This window comes from Lissotriton vulgaris, chromosome 7 (genome assembly GCF_964263255.1).
Source record: "Lissotriton vulgaris chromosome 7, aLisVul1.2, whole genome shotgun sequence".
Classification (NCBI taxonomy): domain Eukaryota; kingdom Metazoa; phylum Chordata; class Amphibia; order Caudata; family Salamandridae; genus Lissotriton; species Lissotriton vulgaris.
The window spans coordinates 479,369,377-479,386,796 of NC_141695.1; the positions used below are offsets into that span (position 1 = coordinate 479,369,377).

The following is a 17,420-nucleotide window of genomic DNA, read 5'->3' on the forward strand; positions in this document are numbered from 1 at the left end:
TAGATGCTTTTAGTAAAGGAAAGATCTGTCAATGCAGACTCGCTGTGGTTAAAAACAAAAGAAGAAAAGAAAAACAAAGAATTACAACTGAAGCAATGAAAAGTGGTCTTCCGTGCGCCCTTAGTTTAACATTGTTTTGTATTGTTGCATTGTACCTTCGAGCAGTTTTTACATTGTCTTTAAAACGTGTTTCTCTTAATTTCCTTGTACAATATATTTATTTCTATTCTTTTGCTTAATAATGAAATGTGCAAAAAACACAGTTGATGTACAGAATGTAGAACAATGTCATACATTCACCCCAGTACAAGGATCTGGGCCTAAATCCATCATTTTTTTTGCACTCCACACCACCCTGGGTTAGACACTGGCTATATGCAAGTCAGCTCTGACCCTGTGCCCCATGGGAACAGTCCAGTCCGAACTACCAAGCCATGTCTTTCCCAGACCGGAATCAAGCATCCAAGGACCGGTTTCTGGCTATCAGCTTTCATTCAGCCTGGATAGCTTGACTCCAGTGGTGTGAAGAGCCTGGGACTCACGTCTGAGTATACCCAGCACACTCGGGGTGAAAATTGCATAAAAACACAGTTGATGGACAGAATGTAGAACAATGTCATACATTCACCCCAGTACAAGGATCTGGGCCTAAATCCATCATTTTTTTGCACTCCACACCACCGTCGGTTAGACACTGGCTATATGCAAATCAGCTCTGACCCTGTGCCCCATGGGAACAGCCCAGTCCGAACTACCAAGCCATGTCTTTCCCAGACCGGAATCAAGCATCCAAAGACCGGTTTCTGGCTATCAGCCTTCATTCAGCCTGGATAAGTTGACTCCAGTGGTGTGGAGAGCCTGGGACTCACGTCTGAGTATACCCAGCACACTCGGGGTGAAAATTGCAAAAAACACAGGTCCAGAAACCGATCCTTGGATGCTTGATTCCGGTCTGGGAAAGACATGGCTTGGTAGTTCGGACTGGACTGTTCCCATGAGGCACAGGGTCAGAGCTGATTTGCATATAGCCAGTGTCTAACCCAGGGTGGTGTGGAGTGCAAAAAAACGATGGATTTAGGCCCAGATCCTTGTACTGGGGTGAATGTATGACATTGTTCTACATTCTGTCCATCAACTGTGTTTTTTGCAATTTTCACCCCGAGTGTGCTGGGTATACTCAGACGTGAGTCCCAGGCTCTCCACACCACTGGAGTCAAGATATCCAGGCTGAAGAAGGCTGATAGCCAGAAACCGGTCCTTGGATGCTTGATTCCGGTCTGGGAAAGACATGGCTTGGTAGTTCGGACTGGACTGTTCCCATGAGGCACAGGGTCAGAGCTGATTTGCATATAGCCAGGGTCTAACCCAGGGTGGTGTGGAGTGCAAATAAATGATGGATTTAGGCCCAGATCCTGGTACTGGGGTGAATGTATGACATTGTTCTACATTCTGTCCATCAACTGTGTTTTTGCTGTTTTCACCCCGAGTGTGCTGGGTATACTCAGACGTGAGTCCCAGGCTCTCCACAACACTGGAGTCAAGCTATCCAGGCTGATGAAGGCTGATAGCCAGAAACCGGTCCTTGGATGCTTGATTCCAGTCTGGGAAAGACATGGCTTGGTAGTTCGGACTGGACTGTTCCCATGAGGCACAGGGTCAGAGCTGATTTGCATATAGCCAGTGTCTAACACAGGGTGGTGTGGAGTGCAAAAAAACGATGGATTTAGGCCCAGATCCTTGTACTGGGGTGAATGTATGACATTGTTCTACATTCTGTCCATCAACTGTGTTTTTTGCAATTTTCACCCAAATGTGCTGGGTATACTCAGACGTGAGTCCCAGGCTCTCCATACCACTGGAGTCAAGCTATCCAGGCTGAAGAAGGCTGATAGCCAGAAACCGGTCCTTGGATGCTTAATTCCGGTCTGGGAAAGACATGGCTTGGTAGTTCGGACTGGACTGTTCCCTTGAGGCACGGGGTCATAGCTGATTTGCATATAGCCAGTGTATAACCCAGGGTGGTGTTGGGTGCAAAAAAACAATGGATTTAGGCCCAGATCCTTGTACTGGGGTGAATGTATGAAATTGTTCTACATTCTGTCCATCAATTGTGTTTTTTGCAATTTTCACCCCGAGTGTGCTGGGTATACTCAGACGTGAGTCCCAGGCTCTCCACACCACTGGAGTCAAGCTATCCAGGCTGAAGAAGGCTGATAGCCAGAAACCGGTCCTTGGATGCTTGATTCCGGTCTGGGAAAGACATGGCTTGGTAGTTCGGACTGGACTGTTCCCATGAGGCACAGGGTCAGAGCTGATTTGCATATAGCCAGTGTCTAACCCAGGGTGGTGTGGAGTGCAAAAAAACGATGGATTTAGGCCCAGATCCTTGTACTGGGGTGAATGTATGACATTGTTCTACATTCTGTCCATCAACTGTGTTTTTTGCAATTTTCACCCCGAGTGTGCTGGGTATACTCAGACGTGAGTCCCAGGCTCTCCACACCACTGGAGTCAAGATATCCAGGCTGAAGAAGGCTGATAGCCAGAAACCGGTCCTTGGATGCTTGATTCCGGTCTGGGAAAGACATGGCTTGGTAGTTCGGACTGGACTGTTCCCATGAGGCACAGGGTCAGAGCTGATTTGCATATAGCCAGTGTCTAACCCAGGGTGGTGTGGAGTGCAAATAAATGATGGATTTAGGCCCAGATCCTTGTACTGGGGTGAATGTATGACATTGTTCTACATTCTGTCCATCAACTGTGTTTTTGCTGTTTTCACCCCGAGTGTGCTGGGTATACTCAGACGTGAGTCCCAGGCTCTCCACAACACTGGAGTCAAGCTATCCAGGCTGATGAAGGCTGATAGCCAGAAACCGGTCCTTGGATGCTTGATTCCAGTCTGGGAAAGACATGGCTTGGTAGTTCGGACTGGACTGTTCCCATGAGGCACAGGGTCAGAGCTGATTTGCATATAGCCAGTGTCTAACACAGGGTGGTGTGGAGTGCAAAAAAACGATGGATTTAGGCCCAGATCCTTGTACTGGGGTGAATGTATGTCATTGTTCTACATTCTGTCCATCAACTGTGTTTTTTGCAATTTTCACCGAAATGTGCTGGGTATACTCAGACGTGAGTCCCAGGCTCTCCATACCACTGGAGTCAAGCTATCCAGGCTGAAGAAGGCTGATAGCCAGAAACCGGTCCTTGGATGCTTGATTCCGGTCTGGGAAAGACATGGCTTGGTAGTTCGGACTGGACTGTTCCCTTGAGGCACGGGGTCATAGCTGATTTGCATATAGCCAGTGTATAACCCAGGTTGGTGTTGGGTGCAAAAAAACAATGGATTTAGGCCCAGATCCTTGTACTGGGGTGAATGTATGAAATTGTTCTACATTCTGTCCATCAATTGTGTTTTATGCAATTTTCACCCCGAGTGTGCTGGGTATACTCAGACGTGAGTCCCAGGCTCTCCACACCACTGGAGTCAAGCTATCCAGGCTGAAGAAGGCTGATAGCCAGAAACCGGTCCTTGGATGCTTGATTCCGGTCTGGGAAAGACATGGCTTGGTAGTTCGGACTGGACTGTTCCCATGAGGCACAGGGTCAGAGCTGATTTGCATATAGCCAGTGTCTAACCCAGGGTGGTGTGGAGTGCAAAAAAACGATGGATTTAGGCCCAGATCCTTGTACTGGGGTGAATGTATGACATTGTTCTACATTCTGTCCATCAACTGTGTTTTTTGCAATTTTCACCCCGAGTGTGCTGGGTATACTCAGACGTGAGTCCCAGGCTCTCCAACCACTGGAGTCAAGCTTTCCGGGCTGAAGAAGGCTGATAGCCAGAAACCGGTCCTTGGATGCTTGATTCCGGTCTGGGAAAGACATGGCTTGGTAGTTCGGACTGGACTGTTCCCATGAGGCACAGGGTCAGAGCTGATTTGCATATAGCCAGTGTCTAACCCAGGGTGGTGTGGAGTGCAAAAAACAATGGATTTAGGCCCAGATCCTTGTACTGGGGTGAATGTATGACATTGTTCTACATTCTGTCCATCAACTGTGTTTTTTGCAATTTTCACCCCGAGTGTGCTAGGTATACTCAGAGGTGAGTCCCAGGCTCTCCACACCACTGGAGTCAAGCTATCCAGGCTGAAGAAGGCTGATAGCCAGAAACCGGTCCTTGGATGCTTGATTCCGGTCTGGGAAAGAAATGGCTTGGTAGTTCGGACTGGACTGTTCTCATGAGGCAAAGGGTCAGAGCTGATTTGCATATAGCCAGTGTCTAACCCAGGGTGGTGTGGAGTGCAAAAAAACGATGGATTTAGGCCCAGATACTTGTACTGGGGTGAATGTATGACATTGTTCTACATTCTGTCCATCAACTGTGTTTTTTGTAATAATGAAATGTGGCTGATTTTTTTTAGTAAATTGGCAATAAAACCACTAGATTTCTACTTTGGAAGGAGCCTTGGTCCAAAGTACAAATATTTATATATTCATATTTATCAAGTTTACATGCACTAACTACAATGCAGTAAGCCACCTTGCTACACTGCGCTGCGTGAACGGGAGAGGGCAGGAATGCACTGTATCTAATTTTAAATGATGCATTTCTGCTCTCTGCCTGCACTGGATAGCAAACTGCTGTCTAGCGCCACCGCAGGCACCCTTACACCATGGTGCAAGAGTGCCTGAGTTGTAGGCAGGATTGTTTTTGTGCACAAAGGGACAGCTTTCTGCACAAAAACAGTCCTCAGAGTCATTTTCCTTTTTGTGTGTGCTGAAGAATGCAAGGCCTGGTAAATATCATTCAAGGTTTTTGGGGCGCTCTTGCGATCACTTGCATGGCACAAGGGGGATGCAAACCCATAATAAATATGTGCCTCGGTCCTCTCCAACAGATGAAAATTGTGGCATTAAAAATGTCATAAAAATCAAGCATAGTGTTTATAATTTTTCATATATGAGCTAGCCACACTGCTGAGCAAGATCAACAGAGCCTATCCATTAAAAGTGTAGAAATAGGCAGGTTTTTGAAACGCAGACACATTTGTAGGGAAAAGTATTTAAAAATGAAAGCTTTGCTTCTCTGCTATCAATGACGAAAGACTGAAATAAGAGTCTGTGAGCTCAATATTTCCACCTTGAAATAACTGTAAACCACAAAATGCAATTGAATACAATGCTACTTATTCTCCATTAAAATATGTATGTAAGATATGAGCCAAAGACAACCTGAAGTCAGGTAAAAATATCAAGTGTATAATAATCAGTGCTTAATTTGAGCAGGTGTTAAAGGTGGGGCCCTCTTGCGCTCATTTTTGGGTTTATTAGACTTTGACTCACAGGGGGAGTTAAAACGCACACAGTGGGAAAGAAGGATGAAGAAAACAACGAAACATGGTGACAAATGGAGAACGTAGAACTTGCAAGAGTGATATGAAGAGGCAGGGGTGTCTAATAGGGTATTCAGGAGCCATGAGGTGGAATCAAGGCGAACAGTATTAGGTTCCCACGACATTCAAAAATATTCTTTTCATTAAAAGTTTGGACCATAGCACTTATTTTTTTTACACATTCAGCAGTGACAATAATCTCATTCTGCAATTCTTTAATGAGTTTATTTTGATTAAATCTGCTAATGCAGCCCAGTTGATTCTTTCTACCAGGACCGCCTTTTCTCACAATTGGCAATTTTTTTCTAAAGGTGCATTAGCTTCGGCTTCAGGGGGGCTTTAAAAACAGCAGCTCCGTTCTGTTGCTTGAAGCAGTGGAAACTTTTTTTGCAGCTTAATATAGGGCGAGCATTAGGAAGGTATTCGATCGTTTTACATGAGCGCCATTTACTCTACAAAAGGTCACATTATTAATGTTTGTGCACGGGGATTGTTTTGCCCGAGTCACAGGATGTGGTGGAGTCGACGCCAGACCCAATCCTCGCTGCCCATTTCAAAAGACGGCACTCTGGCCCCACGCCATAAGTTCCTAGCAAAGCTGGTGTGTCGCTCTGAGACAAGCAAACTATTAACTCAAGAAGACTTCTAGTATGCAAAATACTCCCTTACCTTCGATCACGGTTGTAAACAGTCAACGCGAAAATGAGCTAAAGAGGTACGTTGGAGGAATTATTTATGGAAATGACAAGCAGATGTTGCAAAGAAGAGATATTGCTCAAGGAGGGTGTCTTTCCTTCCCCTGTGTTTGCTAATACTGTAACTGCCAGTGGTTGCTGCCTAATACGTTCCTATGTCTTTTGAGGTTGGTGATTAAATGTCAGATCCGCGTGGATCCGGGGACAGGTCAGTCCATGCCCTAAAGCTCTTACCACAAATTGGCCAACAGCCAATCCTCACACACTTTTGATTCATAGTCATGAAACCCAGAACGATTGTACGAATGCTCCTCGTCGGGCTACGGACAAAGAAAAACTCTTTTCAATCTGCCACAAGTGAGACAATGCTCCAATATTAAACAAACAACATTCATTGTGCATCATACAAAGTACTTTAACGTTATTATGAGGAGTGGAATGGAAGAAACGATAAGGACCCCCTGCTGTGCAATCACACTTTACTCAGTGCTGAATTAAAATTATTGTCGTTGACCAAGGAACATACACAACTTTTAAGGGTAAGTCAGACCACAAACCTTCCGGACTGTTGGTGATACAGATGACAAACACCACCCAAAATGCCCCTCCATTGCAATAAACTGCCGAACAGTGATGTACCTGGGGCAAGCTCTCGTCCAAAGTCATGTGACAGGCTTTGCCTCAGATTATTGGATAAAGGATGGATTCACAGCTTGCACTTCTGGCTGACTAACTGGGCTCATCCCTACCTGGCATGGTGCATGTTTGATCTCATCAGCAATACTACCTTTGGAAAAGCTCTGGTGACTGACAGTATCCTGTTACACGAGTATACAGTGTGACGTGTTACTTTGACTCACTGTGTCACCCATGGATCTGGCTGCCTAGAGGCCTCATACTGGTAGGTGATTGATTCCAATACAAGGGCTCTAAAATTGTAGAGGCCCCAGGATGGCATCTGACTGATTGGGCACTTCCCCAGGGGGTAGCTATCAGTGATGCAGCAGATGCAGTGGCACCTGGGGCAGGGGTTTGATGGATCCACTGAAGCCCGTTTTTTTCAGTATTTCCACATCCAACCAGCTGTTGCACAGAATTGACAGCATCCGCTATCACTAGGCATAAATATGAGGGATTCTGCGCAGTCAGTATAGACCCCTCACAGGCGACTCTAATTTGAGACTGTGTTTACCCCTCGCCTTCCTGTTTTCATACCTATCCCTCATTGTGAAAGGCTCAAAGGTGAGCATGGTATGTTGTTAAATATGCCTCAGACCAATCGATATTTCAGAGGAAAGCCCACAGGGGTCCAACGCAAACCTAAACAATGCTGACGACGTTAACTATTCTTTTTTAGGATCCAGCATGTATTGAATAAACTAAGCAATTCTTGTCACTGTGTTCAGCATGAAGGCGTGTAATGCAAAAAAAAATCTCACTGGCCTTCTTGGTTGAACCTCCTCCAGATATAAATGACAGGGACTCTGAGAGCACGAATAATAGAGACTGAGGAAGCGTACACAATGTGTCCAAAGCTCCAGTCTCACCAAGGCAGATGAATCCACATAAAGATGTTGCTGAATGAATAAAGGTATTGATTATGTACTTATATTAGCTGTACATTTTATGCCCGGCTAAGACGGTAGCCCCAACATGAAGTATGAATGTGTATCATAGAGCCAGAGATCCCTCTGATGATTGGGAGGGAGGGCGAGGGGTGAGAGAAAAGTAGACCAAAAATTGTTTGTGTGTGTGTAAAAGGCCGCTTTATTAGGAACAGGTGCACATTACAAAATACAACCTCGGCAAACGCCTTACAAAACTAAACCTCACTAAATAAATAAATAACTAACCAAACGGGCCCCCAACCCCCACCCCTACATATTTGGGCCCTCCCCACAATACATCAATACACATTATAACATCATTATACATTACGTCATGAGAAAACATTACATCATCAATCAACATTACGTCATATATATAAAACATACGTCATCAATAAACTTTATTCATCAAACCACAACTGAATTAACATTTGTCATGTCCTCCGTAATCATCGATCCTACCTGACCCTGCACTCCTGCAGAATACCCCTTTTCAAAACTGAACGGTCAAACCATGACCAACCTGCCCCGGCCCCAGTCCAAGAAAATTCTAACGAAATTACAACCAACAATCAACCTGAAACCGAACTGATACACCACGACCCCGCACAGCACCTGCTCCTAGCGACAAATACAAATACAAGAAACAACCCCTGCACACCGGTAACCCATAAAACAGCCTTTCGAAAAAGAAAAATTATCAAAAAAGGTGAGAAAAAACGAGGGAGCGAGGAGTAAGAAAAATACTACAGAAAACAGGGAGGGAGGGAGGGACAAAAAGATAAAGCACCTAGCCACCAGGTCACCAAACCTAAAATGGTGGCGGTTAGCGGGAACGGTGGAATTTATACTTGGGCTGGCTGGTCCTACTAGACCAGCCCAAAACTAGAACATTCTGGCAACTTCTGGAAATAACCCCTCGCAGCCCTCCCAAACCGCCCGGGGGAGGAGACCTCCCTTCGGTCGGCTCCCTCCCCCAAGCCCCCCTTGGGAGGGAGGGCGAGGGGTGAGAGAAAAGTAGACCAAAAATTGTTTGTGTGTGTGTAAAAGGCCGCTTTATTAGGAACAGGTGCACATTACAAAATACAACCTCGGCAAACGCCTTACAAAACTAAACCTCACTAAATAAATAAATAACTAACCAAACGGGCCCCCAACCCCCACCCCTACATATTTGGGCCCTCCCCACAATACATCAATACACATTATAACATCATTATACATTACGTCATGAGAAAACATTACATCATCAATCAACATTACGTCATATATATAAAACATACGTCATCAATAAACTTTATTCATCAAACCACAACTGAATTAACATTTGTCATGTCCTCCGTAATCATCGATCCTACCTGACCCTGCACTCCTGCAGAATACCCCTTTTCAAAACTGAACGGTCAAACCATGACCAACCTGCCCCGGCCCAGTCCAAGAAAATTCTAACGAAATTACAACCAACAATCAACCTGAAACCGAACTGATACACCACGACCCCGCCACCCAGAAAGGCAGGCAAGTGGGGGGGGGGGGTGAACACACGGAGCCTTCCTTTCTGCCCCCCAACCGCGTAGCGAACGGAAAGATAATGGGAATCAACGCTGCATGGCCAAAGCCCGTGCTAACACCTCACGAAGCTCTAAAAGGTAAAGGTCCATACCCACACGTGACAAATGTACTCCGTCATCCCGGAAAAACTCTACCGATTCAAATTTTATGTCCCTGTGCGATATCCTGCTGAAACCGTGGCCCCTGCAGCAACGAGACACCTCCGAATTCACCTTCTTCCTCGCCCGATCCACAGCCCTGGGGTTCACAGCCCCTCTCCATGTCCTACACGGTATCAACTCTGTCCAAAACACATGGCACCCAGACCAGAGTTCCTTAATGAGGCCTAAATCCCGTTTCATAGCCCGCAGTAAGACAACACCTTTCGTGGCACAAAGATCATTTTCACCCAAATGAATGACCAAAATATCCGGGCATAAACCGCCCACCATGTTACTGTTTAAACAAGGGATTAACTCTCTCCAGAGCATCCCACCTTTACCCTTCCATACAATATTAAACATACGATCATTAAAGCCGAGTTGTTCTCCAAAGTAGCTCCGTGCCGCCTGGACTCTGGCCCATTTAACGAAGGAATGCCCCACTATCCAGACCGTGACCACTGGCGATCGAGGTCCAGCAACGGATCCTGAAAGAGAAAACACAATTAGAACACATGTCTAGGCTGAGAACGCCTGCGCGTCTTCTGCCGGGCTCCGCACATAGCGCCGGAAACAATTAGAAGACCAGCGCCCCAACCTCATAATATCCATCTCCGTCCAACCTCTGTGAAAGGCCTCCGTGGCTGCACCTATACGAAAAGAATGAGTACCATATAAACTACTATCAAGCCCAATGTGTTGCAGGGCTTTACGGAGAACCATCCGTAACTGATAAGATGTGACAGGTAAACCATTAATGTGTTGGAAGACGAGGGCTTCATCCCTGCCCCCACACAATGAACGCCAGCGCCGCGCCAGCAATAAAGGGCAAGTGAGCTTTGGGTCGCGCGCTTGTAACCAAACCCCTTTACCTTTACCCGTTTGATCAGTTTTGGAACTGGATAACCAGACATGAACACCTTCATCATAACAAAACACATCCCTCCAATGTAAACCACCCTTATGCTTAGTCCCCAACAACTCCGAGACCCTAAAAGCTCCAAAAAACATAAACGCCATGAGCATGGAAAAGACACACGCCTCAAAATCATCTGAACATACCAGAGGTAAGACTGTAATTAACCTAGCCAGTATTTGCCAGGATAATGGAGCCCTAGATCGAACAACATGCCCCTGTTCCCTGGCCCATCCCTCAAGCATCCTCCTGCTTATTTCCCCCGCTGACGGGGTGTAACCCCATAATAACTGTCCCATAAAAGCAATACCCGCTAGTTTCCCCGCTATAGTCACTTTAGTGAGGCCCTTATCCATGAGGTCTAGTATAAAATTAACGACATCCTCTGACCGCTGCGACAGATCCTCCCGTCTGACAGCTCCAGAATCCAAGAATTCCCTCCAAGCCAAGGAATAAGCAGTACGTGTGGACACAGATAAAGAACCTACCACCAATTGTACGACCCTACTTCTCCTACACGCCACAGATGAGTCGGCATCCGAGTCGGGGATCTGTCTGCCTCCCTCGCCAGTCCACGGAATCTCCCCCACTGTGAACGAGACAAAGCATCCGCAATGTCATTGTCCACGCCAGGAATGTGTAAAGCACGAAAATGAATGTCGTGTTTCAAACAACCCAGAACGAAAACTCTCATCAGTTTCAACACCTGTTCGTCTCTGGCAGACTGTCGGTTCACTATCTCCACAACAGCCATGTTATCCACACGAAACAAAACCTTCTTGTGTGACAATTCCTCCCCTCACAGTGTCAAGGCCACCAAAAGAGGGAACAATTCCAAGAAAGTGATGCTGCGACCACCATTCAACCATTCATCCGGCCAACGTTCCGCGCACCATCTGCCATTCCAGAAAAGGCCAAAACCATCACTGCCAGCCGCGTCAGAAAACATCTGTACGTCCCACTGGAAATCAACGTCTCTGACCAAGGGAACACCATTGAAAGAGGTCAAAAAGAACTTCCACATTCTCAAATCCTCCTTTACACCAGCAGACAGGCGCACACGATGATGAGGCAAGTGGTGTCCTGCTAAAGCCCTACCTAGTCTCCTACAAAAAGTCCTACCTGCTCTCACCACCCTACAAGCAAAATTCAAATGACCCAATAGCACTTGAATCTCCTTTACCAACACTTTCTTTTTGGCCAACATGGTCTCTAGCAGTTGCACCATGTTGCTCCTTTTATCCTCAGGCAAGCGAGCAGACATGAGTACAGAATCAATTTCGATACCCAAGAAGGAAAGGACCGTACTGGGGCCCACTGTCTTTTCCGGAGCTAAAGGAACTCCTAGATCCTCCATGAGCCCATGGAATGTGTCCAGAGCTGTCTGGCACTCCGCGGAGCCCGGGGATCCAACAAAGAAAAAGTCGTCAAGGTAATGTGTCACCAGGGAATGACCAGTCTGATTTGAAAAATACCACTGTAAGAAAGTGCTAAAACATTCAAACAGCGCACATGATATTGAGCAGCCCATAGGTAGAGCTTTGTCCACATACCAGTTACCACCGAATTGTATACCAAGAAGGCACCAATCCTCAGGGTGTACAGGCAACAGGCGGAAGGCAGATTTTATGTCACACTTGGCCATTTCAGCGGCTGCACCCGCTGTCACAACTAGTGACATGGCCACATCAACAGAAGAGTAGGATACCGACACATCCTCCGGGTCAATAAAATCGTTAACTGAGGATCCTTCCGGCCATGAAAGATGTTGAATGAGTCTGAACTGACCTGCCTCTTTCTTAGGAACGACACCGACTGGAGAAACAATCAAATTTAGTAACGGCCAATCTGTGAACGGGCCAGCCATCCTACCCTCTTGAACCTCCTTAGTAAGTTTGTTTTGGACAACTGCGGCATGTTCCAAAGCCGATTTCAAATTGGCAGACCATCTCCGTTCCCGGGATCCTAGGTAACCCAGTCGGAAACCAAACTGAAAACCGTCTAATAACTTCATTTTCGCAGACTCATCGTCATAACCCTGCAAGGCAATCCGTAGCCTGTCGAATTTAACCGGAGTACGAGCCTTTGGCCCCAGAACCCTTAGCACCTCTGGATCCCCGACCCCTTGAGTTGGAAGTACCTGAACCTGACTGCTTCCCCTGGTGGCTGCCCGAAGGCTCGTTGTCCCAACATTTTGATAACGAGTGTTTCCTCCCGCAACCTGAACACTCATGTCTGAATTTACAGTATTCCCTAATACAGGAACCCCTATTGAATTCCCAACAGAAACCTGACTCTGATTGAGTGTTAGAGTTGGACCCCACCCCTCCCCGGGTGGGCTTCCCCTGAAAGGGCCGGTACACTAGAGGTAAACCACTGGCCGTGAAAACAGTCTTCCCCCCAGCTGATGACCCCATTGTGTGTTGCCATAAATCATTATCGAGCTCACCCCATTTCGCCTCAGGGTCCCACGCCATCCTGGCCCTAAATTCCTCGTCGTATTGAGACCAGGCAAAACCACCCCCGGTGATCTGAGCTTTACGAATCACATCCATGTACTTAAACAGGGAAACGCTGCGCTCAGGGAACTTTTCACAGTACACACTGGCATAAATCAAAAACGCAGCTGTCCAATTTTCAATATTTAAAGGCACTTTCGGGCGTTTAGCCAACTCAAATTCTTCCTCTTTAGAGCCCTCCTTAGACCGGACTTCTCGATGGAGAAGCTTAAGGAGCTCCACATACTCACCATTCCAAATTCTTTCTTTAGTACTAAGCATCAAGTGAGCACCCAGAGGCTTCGTCACCCCCATGTATGGCAATTTTTTGATTTTCAACTCTTTACTAGCCACTGGCTCTTTAACAGTGCTGGAAGCACCAGCTATAACACCACTGTCCATTTTGTCTGTAACTTTGCTGGAAGCACCAGCCATAACACCACTGTCCACTGTCACTGTAACGTTGCTGGAAGCACCAGCCATAACACCACTGTCTACTTTGTCTGTAACGTTGCTGGAAGCACCAGCTATAACACCACTGTCCCCTTGTTGAGTAACTTTGCTGGAAGCACCAGCTATAACACCACTGTCCCCTTGTTGAGTAACTTTGCTGGAAGCACCAGCTATAACACCACTGTCCCCTTGTTGTGTAACTTTGCTGGAAGCACCAGCTATACCACAGTCCCCTTTATTTTGTAAAAACAGATCGTCAGTACCCACTGCAGTGTCTTTGACATAACGACCTTTAACTAACCGGCCATCCGTAATGACCACATCAAGTTCACCACCGGTACCCACTGACACCATAACAGGTTTGGCCTGTGGGACCGTTTGTTCACCTTGTAACAGAGAGACAGCTCTCGATGGCTCCGCCCGTGGTGCCGAGGACAATGCATCCGTTCTCCGAGGTGCCCTACCCGATGAGCCGCGCTCTCTTCTCCCCTGCAGTTGCCTCTGGACCACTGGAGCCTGTAAAACACTATGAGAGGAATGAGAGGGCACCCCCCCCTCACGATCCCGCAGTTCACCTTCTTCGGGACTCTCCTCGTCATAGTCCAACACCACCGAGTCCACACTAGTATGCATCATATCACCACAGGTCTTACCTAACCCGGTATCAACCACTGTACATTTCAAAGATTTCGAAACTCCAGGTGGGGGAGCAGACTGTACACGCCTGTACCTCCCTGGGCGCTGACTCTGTTGCTCCATAGCCGCCGGCAAGGCCTGCCACCTATACCTGCTACTCGTTGGGGCCAGCGGGATCACGCCAGACCCTCGTGTGCTGGCCGCGTCGGGTTCCCTCGGTGGAACAGAGAGGGCCGCGCTAGGCACTCTCCTCACTTCCCCTTGGCGAAAATGGACTGGACTGCGCCCTGCCAAGTCTGGAACGCCGCGCCTAACCTCGTCCTGAAAAGAAAAAGTTTGGACTGGTGTGCTAGGGTTCCTACCATCCACAGACCAACCATACACATTCTCCCTTCGAGTAGAATCAACAACCCTCCTCTGACCTCTCTCCAAAGAACGGCCTCGCGCGTCATGCCTCAATGGAACCACCTGAATCGGAGAACCACCTACCACCTCCTCGTCGTCACTATGATCCAAATTATCAGGTGACGAAAAGGAAGCGCGACTAACAGCTCTAGGGGCTGAGTCCTGGCCTGCTAAATCCCTCTGAAAAGTACGGTGTGCCAGGCCCGCCGCGCCAAAATGTTCCCAGCCTGGAGAACCACACATGAAATACGGACCCCCAGAGGCCCCAGATAAGTGCGGAGCTGTACTCCTGGGTCCTTGCATAGGCCCGCCACTCACCTGACCAAAACCTCTATCGGGGCCTAACAAAGTGCCCTGGAAGCTAAACCCTGCCGCATTTAAGGCCCCAGGAGCCGGAAAACCACCCATACCCATTCCGGCCGTGCCAACAACCGCAGGACCCACACCAAAAGCAGTCTGACGATTCTGTAATCCCGATTGAAAAGGCCCACCACTCAGAAATGGAACATCCCCACCTTCCGATCGAAAACCTTCACCCTGTTCCAAACCAGTGATCACACCACCAAACGAAACATTGACGCCCATTTGGGCCCATTCACCCTCACCTCGAGAGCCACCGCCCCCAGAAACCACTTCGCCAGTCGCCGATCCCGGGGTAGAAAACAATAACGGACTCCCCACATTGCCTCCAAAATCAACCGCTCCCGCATCAGCCTCTTGAGCCACAACCTGTACACCAGATGATAAAACAGTCCTGGACCCCACCAATCCCCCCTCATGGCCCTCCCCAACTCGAACATTGAGCGGAATACGACCTAAAGGAGTTAACAATCGTTGACCATCGTCAGGGGCGAACTGAGTTTCACTAACAACCAAAATGTCCTCCTGGGCCCCAAGGGCAACCTGGTCCCGGACGGAGTCCTGTAACACAAATTGCACCGAGCTCCTACGACCTCCGCGCACGGGGACACCGTCCGCAGACTGTCCCCGCCGCTCAAAAAGCGGATCCGAGGCGGAGCGTTTCTTGCTGCCACCCCGTCCACTCTTGCCCCCTTTCTTCGACCCCTGCCCCCGTCCCGCCATTAACGGAAAGTCCCCGGTACCAGAAGCAACGTGCAGTTGAAGCGGCGGGACTTGTGAAGGTACAACCTTCCCCCCACTTAACATGCCCGGGGCCTCCGGAGCCTCCGAAGCACCGGGCTCCCCCCGAGTCGACCGTTGTGGGGCCGGCTTCCTAGACCGGGAGCGGCCCCTCTCGCTTACCTGACTCGGCCGTCTCCTCTTCGGCGACGAACATGCCATTACTGCGGCCACTACACCGGCGGAGGCCTGGCGGTGAGGCCTAGCCTGTCCACCTCCCGCGAGCAAATCCAATCGACCGGCATCAGCCAATAAGCGCATCGCCTCAAGAACTCGTGCGTCTTCCATTACGAAGCTTGAAGTAATATCGCTACAGGCAAAGAATGAAAAGAAACGCACACACACAAGATACTCTCACAAAAAGATAAAGCACCTAGCCACCAGGTCTCCAAACCTAAAATGGTGGCGGTTAGCGGGAACGGTGGAATTTATACTTGGGCTGGCTGGTCCTACTAGACCAGCCCAAAACTAGAACATTCTGGCAACTTCTGGAAATAACCCCTCGCAGCCCTCCCAAACCGCCCGGGGGAGGAGACCTCCCTTCGGTCGGCTCCCTTCCCCAAGCCCCCCTTCTGGAACACTTGCATGTACCACCAGCCAGTTTAGAGGGCAATATTGATTGTTGTCATTCAGCTATAACTGGGAATGCTGTTGATTCGAAAGCTCTACTATTAGCGCCTTACCTTACTGATATTGAGCTTGAATATGAGGACGAGGATTGTTAGATAGGACTGGTCTAAAAACCAACAAAGCTTTAAAGCCTGGAAGCACCTAATCGGTTTGATAATATATTATGTAATGTAGGGCCCTCTTCACGAAGATAAATTTAGATGCATAGGAATACTCATGTATAAATTTCCTCTTCCACTTCGTAGTAACATTACTGATTTTGGCTATTCGACATTTTTGAATGTAAAGTTACTCTGAAGTGTAGACCTACATGTCCCCACCCTCTGAAGCCAAGTTTATGAGTGTAAAGCTACTACTAGTAACTTTTCATCAGTAGACAGCCGTCTCCACCATTGGGACTGAAAGCTCCCTATTGCAAAGTATGCGGAAAAGTAAAAAAGTTCATTATACCATAACCAAATTTAGTAAAAAGAAGTTATTTTTAAATATTGTTATAAAATAATCTGAATATTTTTTCAACCTTGGACAAATAAAAAAAGGTTACAGCACTATTATCCTAAAATGTAATAAACATTATAAAATATAAATATATTAAATTCCTAAATAAATATATATTTAGAAATGTAAAAAACAACCTCATCTACAGTAAAATGTTTATTTTCATTTGACACTTATTGAAAAATGCTAAACGTTATTATAAGAATTCATTTAAAAATTGTTCTCTGAAATGTGTAACGTTAAATGTATTTTTTAATTAAAAAAGTTTAGTAAAACAAAAATAATATTTAGATGTACTTTTTACTTTTTATATCATGTACACACTTTTTAACATTGTTTTTTAACCTTTATTTTTGCATATTTGTAAAACATTGAACATATTAGTCAGTGCATTATCATCACATGCAATCGGTATGTCCCATGTCTAGCATCCTTGAAACCAATTTGCTGTACAGATTAAGTAGTAATACACATACCAAGTCCACAAGCCGAGCCAACCTATAAATTAGTGAAATCCGCACTAGCTGACCCCATAATCTAATTTCTGTGTACACCCTTGTGCATCCTGTTCACTCTGGTCAGAGTCTAGGGCCCCATATGTATTGAACTCATCCAACAACTGCCTCCTTGCTGCCACGAATCCTTGAACGGGGACACCAATTCCATTCCCCAGAGGGGATATTTGGGTTAGTCATGCCTGAGAGCATTACAGACAAGTGTAATAAGGTGCCTACCTTCTCCTATTCTAATCAGGCCACCCAACGTGTGTTAAGACAGTGGGGCTTCTGGGTGGCTGCATCAGACCTCTCTGGCAGTATTACAAAGTTATGAAGGCTT

The 17,420-nt window shown here is 47.1% G+C and overlaps 1 protein-coding gene across 1 annotated transcript in view; it reads right to left on the reverse strand.

Annotated features, from left to right (window-relative positions):
• LOC147701912 (cytosolic phospholipase A2 gamma-like) overlaps positions 1–6,115 on the reverse strand; it is a 956,977-nt gene extending 950,862 nt beyond the window's left edge. Inside the window, exon 1 of the mRNA XM_086930542.1 lies at positions 6,063–6,115. The gene's annotated coding sequence lies outside the window, so the exon portion shown is untranslated. The remainder of the gene's footprint in view (positions 1–6,062) is intronic.
• Positions 6,116–17,420: the final 11,305 nt, after the last annotated feature.